At 43.8% G+C, this 13,063-nt stretch overlaps 1 protein-coding gene across 4 annotated transcripts in view; it reads left to right on the forward strand.

Moving 5' to 3' along the window:
* Positions 1 to 5,667: 5,667 nt before the first annotated feature.
* cdh7a (cadherin 7a) overlaps positions 5,668 to 13,063 on the forward strand; it is a 146,367-nt gene continuing 138,971 nt past the window's right edge. The window contains exons 1-2 of one of the 4 annotated variants that reach the window (XM_048529269.1): positions 5,668 to 5,815; positions 6,087 to 6,226. The gene's annotated coding sequence lies outside the window, so the exon portion shown is untranslated. Of the gene's footprint in view, positions 5,816 to 6,086; positions 6,227 to 6,272; positions 6,351 to 13,063 lie in introns of those variants that run through there. The other 3 variants (XM_048529270.1, XM_048529268.1, XM_048529271.1) reach the window with 3 other exon arrangements.

The following is a 13,063-nucleotide window of genomic DNA, read 5'->3' on the forward strand; positions in this document are numbered from 1 at the left end:
GAAGGCTCACAACACCAGGTTACAGTTTGAAATCACAAGCTTTTGGAGCACTGTTCCTTCATCAGAGGAACTGACTTCACCTGATGAAGGAGCAGTGCTTTGAAAGCTTGTGATTTCAAACAAACCTTTTGGACTGTAATCTGGTGTCGTGTGACTTCTGATCTTGTCCATCCCAGGCCACCACCAGCACCTCCACATCAAAGAGCTAATGGTAGAAGGATGTCTTAAAGTAGGTAAAGAGGCAGAGGTTCATAGAATTATGCAGTACACAAAAAGTCTGTAAGCCCCTCAGATCTGTGCCAGCCAGTCTACGCTAATCCCACTTTCCAGCACAGATTACATGTCAAGTACTCATCCATGTGTTTTACAAAGGTTGTGAGGTTTCCTGTCTCTACTACCCTCCCAGGCAGTGCATTTCAGATTCCCACCACCCTCTGGATGAAATTCATTTCATCAAATTCCCTCCAAAGAAAGAACCTACCTCTGACATCTCAAAAAAAATCTTTACTCAGAGAGTAGTAAGGGCGTGGAATGCCCTGCCTGCAACAGTAGTAGACTCAACAACTTTAAGGGCATTTAAATGGTCATTGGATAAACATATGGATGATAATGGACTAGTGTAGGTTAGATGGGCTTCAGATTGGTCTCACAGGTCGGCGCAACATCGAGGGCCGAAGGGCCTGTTCTGCACTGTTCTGTTCTGTGTTCTAAACCTCCTGTCCTTCATCTTAAAATGATGTCTCCCTCATTATTGACCCTTCAACTGAGGAAGGAATTCCAGAGCCTAGGCAGATGAAGTTAAGGCCAGCAACGATGGAGCAATGGAAACTCATCTTGTGCACAAGAGCCAAGAATCAAGAGGAGCGCAGCTGACACAGAGTGTTAGAGAACAGCACAAGCAGGAGAAAAAGGAAAATGATCATTAGGTAGACAAGCACAAATTAACAACAAATGCTTTTAACATCATAACTGCAGACACATCACAAGACGATTCTTGAACAAATTTCAACATCAAATCACATGAAGAGATGTTGACACAGCTGAACACACCATAGACTCACAATAGTGTACAAAGAGGCCATTAGGCCTATCGAGTATGTGCCAACCCTCCATCGAGCATCCCACCCAGACTCTGCCCCTCCCGACTCTATCCCCATAATCTCGCATTTGCCATGGCTAATCTATCTAACAAGTACATCCCTAGGCACTATGGACAATTTGGTGTGGCTAATCCATCTAACCTGCATGTCTATGGACTGTGGGAGGAAGCTGGAGCATGGGGAAGAAACCCATGGAAACATGGGGAAAATTGTCCCCACACACTCAGTCACCCAAGGCTGGGATTGAACCCGGATTCCTAGCACTGTGAGGCAGCAGTGCTAACCACAGCAGTCCATGTTTACTGAAAGAGGTAGACTTTTGAGACTTTAGGGAAAGTCTTAATGGCAGAACTAAGGGATTAGACAACTTGTCAGAACCTTCTACATCATCTGGGCAGCTGTATAGAAAACACTATTTGCATCTTTATTGAGTTCCAACATAAGAGGCTTGTTTTCTTCAAAGATCCTGGGATGATTTAATAATGGTTAGTGTGATGGATTATAACGAAGTAAATGGTGATCGATTGGTGAGATGATAACAAGTGTGGGCACAACAGTGAAAAAAAAATCACAAAAGAATTGAGGAGGAGTTTGAGACAAAATTCTTTACACAATGTGCGCTTACAATTTGGAACACTGAAGCAGAGCATATCAATTCAGTGAAGAACAGTTTGTGATAAAGGGGTATATTAAACTGGGAGCAGGATTGTGATATTGAGCTAAATGACTAACATCAAGAGAAATTCTTGTCAAAAATTGATATATTGAATGTAACACTCTATGATTTTAGGAGTGCAGCATTTGTGCCTTTCACTGTTTTCTATTCTTACTGAGGCATGTTGACACTTCTGATTTCACTTTGAAGGAAAGAGTGAATGTTAGTATGTAGGTGCAGAAAGCAATTAGGAACGCAAAAAGGTGTGTGTTGGTCTTTAATGTTAAAAGCTCAGATTCGCAAAATAAGGATGTCTTGACATGATGGGATGCCACCCATGCTTATGGTGCTGTTTTCAGTTTGGTCTCTGTACTAAAGAAGGATATATTTGCCTTAGAGATACAACAAAGCTTGGGACAGCTGCTACCAAGGCACTTTGGGGAAAGACCACTGCCTGAGGTCTTTCTGCCAAAGTTAAATGGGGGTCTGCTCAGTTATCAGAGCCTCCTGGTGCCTCAAATATATGTAAATATAGACTTATACAGGTAAGGGATGCCTTTGGCTTGTTTGTTGCATAGAGTCAAAACTCCCATGCTTGCTTGTTCCTTCATATGCTATGTACAGAACCAAATACTTCAGTGACTATGAATGTATATAAAATTATTTTTGTGAATAAAATATATTTTTGAAATAAAAAGGGTTCACTTCATTGATTCCTGGCATGAGAGGATCATGTTACAAGGAAAGATTGAGTAGAATGCATCTCTATCCTCTGAGGTTTTGTAGAATGAGAGGTGATCATCTTGGTAGGGTAGGTGCTGAGAGGCTGTTTCCACCTGTCGGAGAATCTAGAACCAGGGACAGTAGTCTCTGCATGAGGAATCAGCAGAGTAGAGACGATGAAACATTTCTTTGCTCAGAGGTTGCAAATGTTTGAAATTCTGTACCCCGGTGAAATCATAGGTTGCAGATAATAGGAACTGCAGATGCTGGAGAATCCAAGATACCAAAGTGTGGAGCTGGATGAACACAGCAGGCCAAGCAGCATCTCAGGAGCATAAAAACTGACGTTTCGGGCCTAGATCCTTCATCAGAAAAGAGACCTTTCTTTCTGATGAAGGGTCAAGGCCTGAAACGTCAGCTTTTATGCCTCTGTGATGCTGCTTGGCCTGCTGTGTTCATCCAGCCCCACGCTTTGTTATCTTGAAATCACTGGGTTGCACTGGAGTATGCAATAAATTGACATAAACAGGGCATTCATGAACATGTTAGCCCATTGGGAGAAGTTTCCTACACGATGTAAGTCATGACTTTTAAAATATAAACTGCTCACAGGCAACAGTCATGCTCATTGGAGTTGCAGGCCACCCCGTGCAAAGCAAGTTTCGAAGAAACATTGTGAATTAGAATGCTAAAGAACGATGAAATCCTGCTGAGTGTGAGTCGAGGAATTTACAGATTGAGTGACGAAGTGGAGAACATCCGATGGGATTTTCCTGAATGATGGAAGGCTGAATGACCTACTCCTGCTGTAAATTCTCATGTCCTTACTTCCTCTTGCGAGGATTAACAGGAATTGTGTATGTTCTATGCTGACTTACAAAATCACATTTGAAAAGAGAGGACAAGACACCATTCATTACACAGAACTCCTACTGACTCTAATCTTTGTCATTCACACACACACACAGTCCATCTGGTAAGGATTTGCAAGTCAAGTAATAATCACATTTCGCTTATTACAGATAATAAAACTCTTTGTAATGCTATTATGCTAACTTGTGGAAGAGTGGGTACATCGCAACGTGACTTCCTGGAGAAAAAATGCCTTTGCAATCACTTGCATTACTAATGATCTGTTCTAGTTTTAAGTAGATATGTATGTTTGTGCTAATGGCTAAGTGCTTCAACTGACCTAACTTATCAGATCTTGCATAGCAACCAAGTTTTTCCTTAAATGTTTTCGCAATGATTTAGAACGCGGATTTGTGAAGCAGAGAACATTATTATATTGAGATAAATTATTAATCAGAATAAAGCCTGGGCTGTCATTCTCACCGCTATATCTTACGTGCAGTTTTATTTATTTCCACCTGTTAGCAATGATATTTTAACCTTCAGTTAAGCTGTTTGACAATATCGTAAAAATCACAATTTACGTTTGTCTCAAATCTTCCTTGCTGCCATTTTAAGCAGGGATACCAGTGTATCTGTTCATTTCAGACGAATTAACGTCTCTATTAACATCAGGGCTGCTGAAGGAATTTGTTAGGAGTGAAATAAGTGCTTACACGGGGTTAAGTGCCAAATGGCGCAATTTCAGTTCAGATGTTTTGAGACTGATTATTTGGGAGCAAAAATTCTTTATTTTGTTTTAAAATTACAATAAGAACATATTAAAGTAAGTGCCCGTGAACTGTTATCCTTCGCCCTCAATGGGATATTAAAAATGTGACACAGTTTTAAAATTAGTGCTGCCCTGCATTGCAGAAAGACTCCGGGTTTGATCAGCTCCCTGTGTGGGGTTTGCTCATTTCATCGGGAGAGGTGATTTATTCTGTTCTGGTTCCCTGGGCTACGAAGAGTGAAATCTGATGGATTCCCTTTCTGAGAGGCTGGTTTTCATTTGGTTGCTGGGCAGGAATTGGGTGACAGCAGGCTAATGGCTGGTTTCACCTTGATCCTGCAGAATGCAGTGAAAGAGAAGAATTAGCCGGTGGTCGGGGGGGTGGGGGTTGCCCATTGGGATGGGGATATCAATTTGGGAGAGAGACCACGTCAGTAGAAACATTGACACATTTTGTCTCCCTGCGGAATCTCTCCAGCAGATTCTGCTTGTACTTCAGATTTCTCGTACCTGCAATGTTTTGCATTGTTTTAGAGTAGAGGTGCCTAGCAGTTAGGGTGCAATCATCTTCCCCGGGACATGGCTAGACCTCTGTCTTGAAAACAAAAATTGTTTTCAGTTCGGCTTCCAATATCTGTGGTAATTTGCTCCTGAAGACCTCTGCCTTAAACTGCCAGCCAGATAATAGCCACAGTGTGGGCTATTTCTCTGTGCCCCTGACTCTTATAAATGCGAAATTGGCTCTTGGGGAGACATGGAAGGGTGAGGACAGAGTGAGGTGTGTATGTCCTGCGGAAAGTGGCTGTTAGCATCCGCCAGCTGCTTAAAAGTTGAATTGAACATTGCAATCGCTGTAGAAGTGTGAACCAACGCTCCCTGCGGCTAATAACACAGTTTCAAACTGCAATTTTGACATATACCTGGATAATCTTGCTTTTTGTTTGTCTCTGGGCGCTGGAAAATATTAATAAGGGGAAAGAAAAGCCCACGAGCGTATCTGCCCCTCTGTGGAGCAAAGTGAAGGGGGCTCACACTGAAGCTTGTAAACCACAGAGAAAGCGGGGGGGGGGGGGGTGGCTTAAGAAAACAACAAACCAGGGCAATCTAACGGGGTCTCCCCACCACCGCCCCTGAGGGTAAAAAGAAGCGAAAGTTGGAAGTTCTCCGAGAAGGCAACCTGTAAAACCAGGAGTTCAATTGATCACTTGCTCCGTGACAAGTTTCTTCTTTAACAAACACTGACTGGTTTGCAGCGGTTCGACGCTTTCAAATGCTAATACCCTCCTTCCCCCTCCCTCTCTCTCTCTGGGAAAGATAGATTGAGTTCAGCCCCCGCTCCTCACACATCCCCCCCCCTCCTCCCGCCTCTGATTTATACATTTTGGTCTAAAGGAATCTGTATGTGGATTCTGTCTTGTTCCTTCTCATTATTAATCACTGCTGGCCGGGGTGCTGATTCCTCCTTCATTTCTCTTCCCCCAAAAGATAGGCTGAGACGATTGGAGCCAGTTTTGTACTGCCCCCCCCCCACCCCCCCAGTCCCAACCTCCCTGCAGAGACAGTTCTCCGTGTTGCTGGCTGTGATACAACAGCAGAACAGGAGCAAGCTGTTCCTGACCAAGAATAGCGACCCTCTCTCTCTCTCTCTCTCTCGTTGGTTCATTCAACCCAAACCGTGCTGTCGCCTTGCAATCCAAGCAGCCTCTGAACAAGGTAAGATATGAAGCAAAACTTGCCTTGCTGGTCAGCAGAGCGGAGGTAGGCTTGTTTTTGGTAGGGACGACGACGACAGGATATTCCCGTTTGAGCAGTTAGATCAAATAATCACAGTGCACAAGAGCAATGTATTGTGTTCCCCTCGCTGGGCAAGGTCAGGGCTGCAGGAAATGTACTGCTGTTAATATTGACTGGGACCTCAGACTTCAGATTTTACACACTGGTTTGGCACTCTATCGAATTCTTGCTTTCCTTTTTTTTCCCCAAGCCTTCCCCGGCGCAAGAATCTGATCGTTGTGAGGATTAAACTGAACCCTCTCAGTGTTGATCGGCTCCAGGTTAAACTCGTTTGGAGGAAGTCAAGAGCTCAGCATTTGGTAAAGGAAGATGTTTGCGGGTTGTTGGACTGTACGTTTTGTTTTTACAACCAACAGTCGCCTTTATACATCAGGCATGGCTTTTGTTTTCTAAAGAAGCGTTAAATTGAAGAGCCGAGGCGTAGGCAGAGATAGCAATGCTTATTCTGTTTAAGGTGAGCGCTGCTGGCTGATGTAAATCCCAACTCTCCTTGCATATTGCTGCTGTTAGCCGGAACGTTATCAGGAACAGTTGAGTTTGGTTTGAGTACAGGGTTGGACAGAAATAGACAAACCTACGGCTGCTTGCATAGTCCGCTTTTTTTTGAAAACAAACCTGCAGCAAACTCATTCCCATGAAGCCCACTGGATGCCGTTTTGTGCGTGCTGTTTATTCCATGCAATGTTGAAAAGGAAGCGATTCACTCCGTAAGCTTTCTGGCTGCGATCATTTAGCCTGAAGTCTTTGCAAGATAATTTAATTCATTACAGAGTTTGGAGTCTTCCCCTGTTTTTTTTATCACAGAGCTATTCAGTACCGTACTGTCGGAAACACAGGCGGAGGTAACAGCACTCAGCAATGTGCGAGGTGGGAGGGAGGGATACCCCAGAGCCCCACCGGTGTTCGAAATACCATTTGCACTGAAGGACCAGACTGATAAAATAATTGCAAACATCCCCAATCAGACCTGGTACACAGTCTGTTAGTCAGCCTGTCACCAGCCTACTGATATATTTGAAAAGTAGTTTACGGATGTGTGTGTGCGTGTGTTTTGTGTGTACCGAACGTTGAAAGAGTGTCCTAATACATAGTTCTCGGGACAAACCGTCTCTCCACTGTAAAGGTGCCTACCGAGCTTAAATTACGCTTTCCTTATAGAAAACAGTGGCACGAGGAGAGTCTCTTGTGGTGCGAAGCAAGATGTAGAATAGCCTGCACTGCTGTATGTGTCGGGCTGTGTGTTTGACAAGGCGACTGTGTGAATTCGAGGGTAGACGATGTATGCAGTTCCCATGGGTGTGCAGTTCCATAAACTGTGTGTGCTACTGCTTTTAAATTTTTCATTCGTGGAGTGCGGACACCGTCGTCCAGGCCAGCATTTATGCCCAGCCCCAATTGCTCAGGGACGGCAGCTAAGAGTCAATCACATTGTTGTAAGCCTGGAGTTACTTGTAGGCCAGACCAGGTAAGGATGGCAGATTTACTTTCTTCAAGTGCATTAGTGAGCCAAGTGGCGATCTCACAATAGGCAACATGCTTATCATTTGACCAGCATTTAGTTCAAGTCTTTTATTGAATTTAAATTTCACCCTCTTTGAGCTCATATACCCAGAATATTAACTCTGGATTATTAGTCCAGTGATAGTTTGCAAGGTACATTTCATATACCGTGTAGACTGATTGCAAATGTTGTCGGTTCTGAGGTTAGACTACATTGACACTAATCTATGTTTGTTATCATCATAGAAGATCATAATCTCTACAGTGTGGAAGCAAGCCCTTCAGTCCAACAAGTCTACATGAACCCTCACAACATCCCACCCAGACCCATCCCCCTAAATCTACACATTGCTGAACACCATAGGCAATTTAGCATGGTCAATCCACCTGACTTGCACATCATTGGAGGAAACCAGAGCACCCAGAGGAAACCCACACAGACACGGGCAGAATGTGCAAACTCCACACAGACAGTCACCTGAGGGTGGAATTGAACCTGGGTCCCTGGCACTGTGAGGCAGCAGTGCTAACTACTGAGCCACCCCAAAATTTATTCATTCAACTTCAGTTCTCAGCTGTGTTGGGATTTGAACTCATATTTCCTGTAGTTCAGCCCTTTGGATTACTGATCCGGTAACATTACTCATTGAACCCATTATAGGCAGCACCAATCATACTTATTTAGAGATGGTTATGGTGGCAGATGTCTGACAGGGAGTAGCCATGATCTTTTGGAATGCTGGAGCAGTATTCAAGGGCAAAGCCACACACTGTCCTGTATTCCTCTGACAAACCCCATGCATGGCCAAGATGGGTCTTCATGGTCCACAGGTTGGAATGTCACTCATTGGAACTGAGATATGTTGTGCAGTTTGTGCAGTCTACCTGACACAGAAGTTATGCTTTGCCAGCTTTGAGAGCATTGTGCCACACGTTGGTTTCTGTTTGGTTCACACATGATACTTATACCTTCTTGTGGGTGTCAGTTAGCTCAGTTGGCCAAATGGCTGGTTTGTGATGCAAACAGCATGGATTCAATTCTTGCAGTGACTAAGGCCACCATGAATGTCTCACCTACTCAACCTCACCCCTCACATGAGGGATGGTGAGCCTTAGGTTAAATCCGCCACCAGTTATCTCTCTCTATCTCTCCCTGTCTCTGTGTAATGAGAGTGCAACCTGTGGTCCTCTGGGGCTATGGTGACTTTACCTTACACAAGTCCTTCCACACGTGGCCCATGCTGGCTGAGATTACCATGAAGGACTGTTCTTCTGAATCACTCCCCCTCACCTAAGGTGTGGTGATCATCATGTTAAACCCCCATCAGTTTTCTCTCTTTAATGAGAGAGCAGTCCTGTGCTATGATAAGAGTACAGTCACTTCACCATTTACCTGCTTAAGCTGTAACGTAATACATGTACCATGCATTATGTGGAAAGGAAATCTATGCAAACATAAGATCCTAAAGCACAAAATGAGGCCATTCAGCCCATGAAATTTAGGTCAGTCATTCGAAAAAGCAATCAGATTAATATTGACTCTCCTCCCCTTCAGATAGTCACAATGGAATTTGCTTCCTACACCTTTTCCAGGATTTGCCTCCGAGATCAGGAAAACTTGATGGGGGGAAAACATTCTGCTCAGTCATCTTAACTCTCTGGTTATGGAACCTCCCGTAACTGGAAATAATCTCTCCCGAATTCTCCTAATGAATTTCTTTGTGAGTTTTTGGACATTGTTCTCAAAATTTCCGTGAAACTTCTTGTACTGAGGAAGAGAATTCTTGTTTCTGCAGATTTTCTGAATAACTGAAATCCCACATTGTGACCACTCCAACAGATCTCTTCAGAACCCTCCATGACACTCCTTCTGAAGTGCAGAATCCAAAAGTTAATATAAGTCTCCAAATGAGACCTGACCAGTGATTTCAGATCTTTTAGCCCTATCTTGATTCCCTTATATTTTCTGGCCTGATTTATAAATCCAAAGATCCCATGTTTTGTTCATGAGTTCAGTCATAAGATTGGCTAAATAGTCACATATTGTGGAATGCACCAGCACATTGAAACCCTACAGTGAGGATGCTAGCTATCCACGCTGTCCATCTAAAGACCATTCCACCCAGACCCACATCCGTATCCGATCCCTGTAATCCTGTATTTCCCATGGCTAATCCACCTAGCCTGCACAACCCTGAATAATTTAGCATGACCAATCCACCGAGCCCTCACATCTTTGGACAACACTGAGCATCTGGAGGAATTTGGCACAGATATGGGGAGAATGCACAAAGTCCACACGACAGTTGCCCGAAGGTGGAATTGCAGTGAGGCAGAAGTGCTAACCACTGAGCCACCATGCTGCTCCTAAAGTACACACTTTATACATCATGTACATTTTTATAATAAATGATCATTTGAAAAGTGTAAAGATCAATCAGCATGGACAGAAAATGAAGTCAAAATTAACTAACATTTAACAGCTTCACAGCTCTTAACAATTCAAGTGAAATGTTAAATAGAAGAGGTCAGTTAGCATTTTATGCTTTGAGTTGCAGAAGCACTTTAATGAGATTCCAAATCAGCAAATAGTGGTGGTTGTAAAAGGACAGAGGATGAGAGCTCTTCTACAGCCATGGATAGAAAATACCTTTTCTCAACGGAAGCTATTGCAGCTGTGTAAAGGTTGCAGCAACTCAAGGATTAGATTAGATTCCCCACAGTGTGGAAACAGGCCCTTTGGCCCAACAAGTCCACACCACCCCTTGGAGCATCCCACCCAGACCCATCCCCCTATAACCCACACACCCCTGAACACTGTGGACAATTTAACATGGCCGATCCACCTAGCCTGCACATCTTTGGACTGTGGGAGGAAACCGGAGCACCCAGAGGAAACCCACGCAGACACAGGGAGAATGTGCAAACTCCGCACAGACAGTCACCCGAGGCTGGAATCGAACCCGGGTCCCTGGCGCTGTGAGGCTGCAGTGCTAACCACTGAGCCACCGTGCCGCAGTTGATCTTGAGACCTTTACAACATGTAAATCTTACTGACAACATGGACAAAAGAATGGTCAGAAAAATGTCCCGAGTTTGTTGATGGCACCAAAATAGGAGGCACTTGGGAAATGAGAAACATTGCTTAGGCAGCCAGGGGCCAGTAGATGGCAGATACATTTTAACATATTCGAGGTGAAGTCGTTAATATGAAAATAAAGCAGAAAATTTGAAAATATTGAATGGAGATTAGGTTAAAGAGGATAAATTTATAGTTGGAAAACAAGTGTTAAGCTACAGTGATCAAAGTAATGTAATGCAGGTCCAATTAGCTGAAGAAAAAATGCAAATTCACTTTATAAGGTCAGAAATCACACAACAGCAGGTTATAATCCAACAGGTTTATTTGAAAACTTGAGCTTGAGTTTTCAAATAAACCTGTTGGACGATAACCTGGTGTCATGTGATTTCTGACCTTGCCCACCCCAGTCCAAAACCAGCACCTCCACATTATCACTTCACAACGTGTCAGACCAACACATATCAACTGTTCTCATTTTTTTGTGTCACAGACAACTCATTCATGTCATTTGGTGTGACAGATATAAACAACTGCTGAACTTCAGAGTCTATAATTAATGAGGAGATACCTGAGGAAATATGGAGATAAGTTAGAAAGATGATTCCCGAGAAAAGTGGGAGTGCTTTGTCTCCTTTCATGTAAAGGCTGTGGGACAACAGATGAAGATAAAACAATTGTACATACTGTAAAGTAACCTTTACTAAAGCTTTTCACTCTCCAGACTTAATCAGGTGTGAGCCTCTTGAATCTGTAGCAGTTGGACTCTTGTGATGTACCTAGGAGCTGATTGCATTTCGTCTGGAAGTGTAGCTAATGAGGTCTAAACAGACCAGAGCTAACTTTTGAGTTATAGAGTCATAGAGCATGGAAAGAGACCCTTCGGTCCAATTTGTCCATGCTAACCAGCTATCCTAAATTAATCTCGTCTCATTTTCCAGCATTTAGCCCATATCCCTCAAACCTTTTCTATTCACATACCCATCCAGATGCCTTTTAATCGTGCCAGCCTCTATGACTTGCTCTGGCAGCTCATTCCATACACCCACCACCCTCTGCAAGAAAACGTTGCCCCTTACATCCATTTTAAACCTTTCACCTCTGACCTTAAACCTATGCCCTCTAGTTTTGGACTCCCCTATCCTGGGAAATGACTTTGATTCCACCCTGTCCATGTCCGTCATAGTTTTATAAACTTCTATAAGGTCACCCCTCAGCCTCCGACTGCGGGGAAAATAGCCCCAGCTTATTCAGCATCTTCCTGTAGCTCAAACCCACCAACTCTGGCAACATCCTTGTAAATCTTTTCTGAAACCTTTCTTGTTTCACAACATCTTGTTGGAGTGCGGCCATAGACTCGCTCCTACAGACCTTACAATGATGATGCTGGAAAAGCTCAGCCGGTCTGGCAGCGTCTGTGAAGGAAGAAACGAGGTTAACATTTCAGGTCCGGTGACCCTTCCTCAGAACCGGACCCGAAACGTTAACTCTGTTTTCTCCCTCACAGTTGCTTTCCCAGCTACTTCAGTTTTTGTTCCTGATTTACAGCGTCCAGAGTTCTTTTGGTTTTCATTTACAATGATGATGTAGGCCATAGCCGAGCTGTGGGTCACTGTCCCAATTCACATCACCAACCTCTTGCCATCCTTTCCAATTACCCTCTGGACTCTGCCCAGAATGAGACCATCTCAAACTTGTGAACTGGGTCAGCACAAGGGTATTGATGGACATCAGCAGCTTTGCAGTTTTATTATAAGCAGTTGATTGAACTTGGGCAGTACATTGTAAACCCACTCTATAAAGATGTTGAATAATTAAGTAGTGTTCATAGAACCCCTACAGTGTGGAAGCAGGCCATTCAGCCCATCAAGTCTGCCCCAGCCCTCTGAACAGCATCCCACCCAGACCCAACCCCTAACCTATCTCCATTACCCCACATTTCCCATGGCTAATCCACCTAGCCTGCACATCCCTGGACACTACGGGCAATTTAGCATGGCCAATCCACCTAACATGCATATCTTTGGACTGTGGGAGGAAACCAGAACACCTGGAGGAGACCCACGCAGGCACAGGGAGAAAGTGCAAACTCCACACAGACAGTCTCCCGATGCAATAACTGAACCAGGCCCATGGTGCTGTGGGCAGCCGTGCTAACCCACTGAGATCCTGAGCCACCGTGCCACCCCTCTGTGCTGGAGACCTTTTAAATGAATTCAAACGATAATTGGCTTTGCATCCCCTGGAGAGAGAAGATTCTGATGGAAGTTGTGGGGATATAAGTGCTTGATGTTGGTTTATGAATAATGGAAATATAAGTGAGATTGTTCTCAGAACACAGCAGGTTAGAAGGAAATCTGACAAATGTTTTCAAAACAAGAAAAAGGTTTTGGTAAAACAGGCTATTTGAGACCATCTGACTTTACTAGTTAGAGGGTTAGTACCCAGAGCACACAGAACTTAAATGTTTGGCAAAAAAATTTAAAAAGAGGAAATTAGAGGATTTTACTTACACCACAAGATGTTGGGACCAGTCTGAGGGAGCACTGGAAGCAGATTAGATAGAATTTTTTAAAAGTTTGAAAAGG

This window comes from Stegostoma tigrinum, chromosome 5 (assembly GCF_030684315.1).
Source record: "Stegostoma tigrinum isolate sSteTig4 chromosome 5, sSteTig4.hap1, whole genome shotgun sequence".
Lineage (NCBI taxonomy): Eukaryota > Metazoa > Chordata > Chondrichthyes > Orectolobiformes > Stegostomatidae > Stegostoma > Stegostoma tigrinum.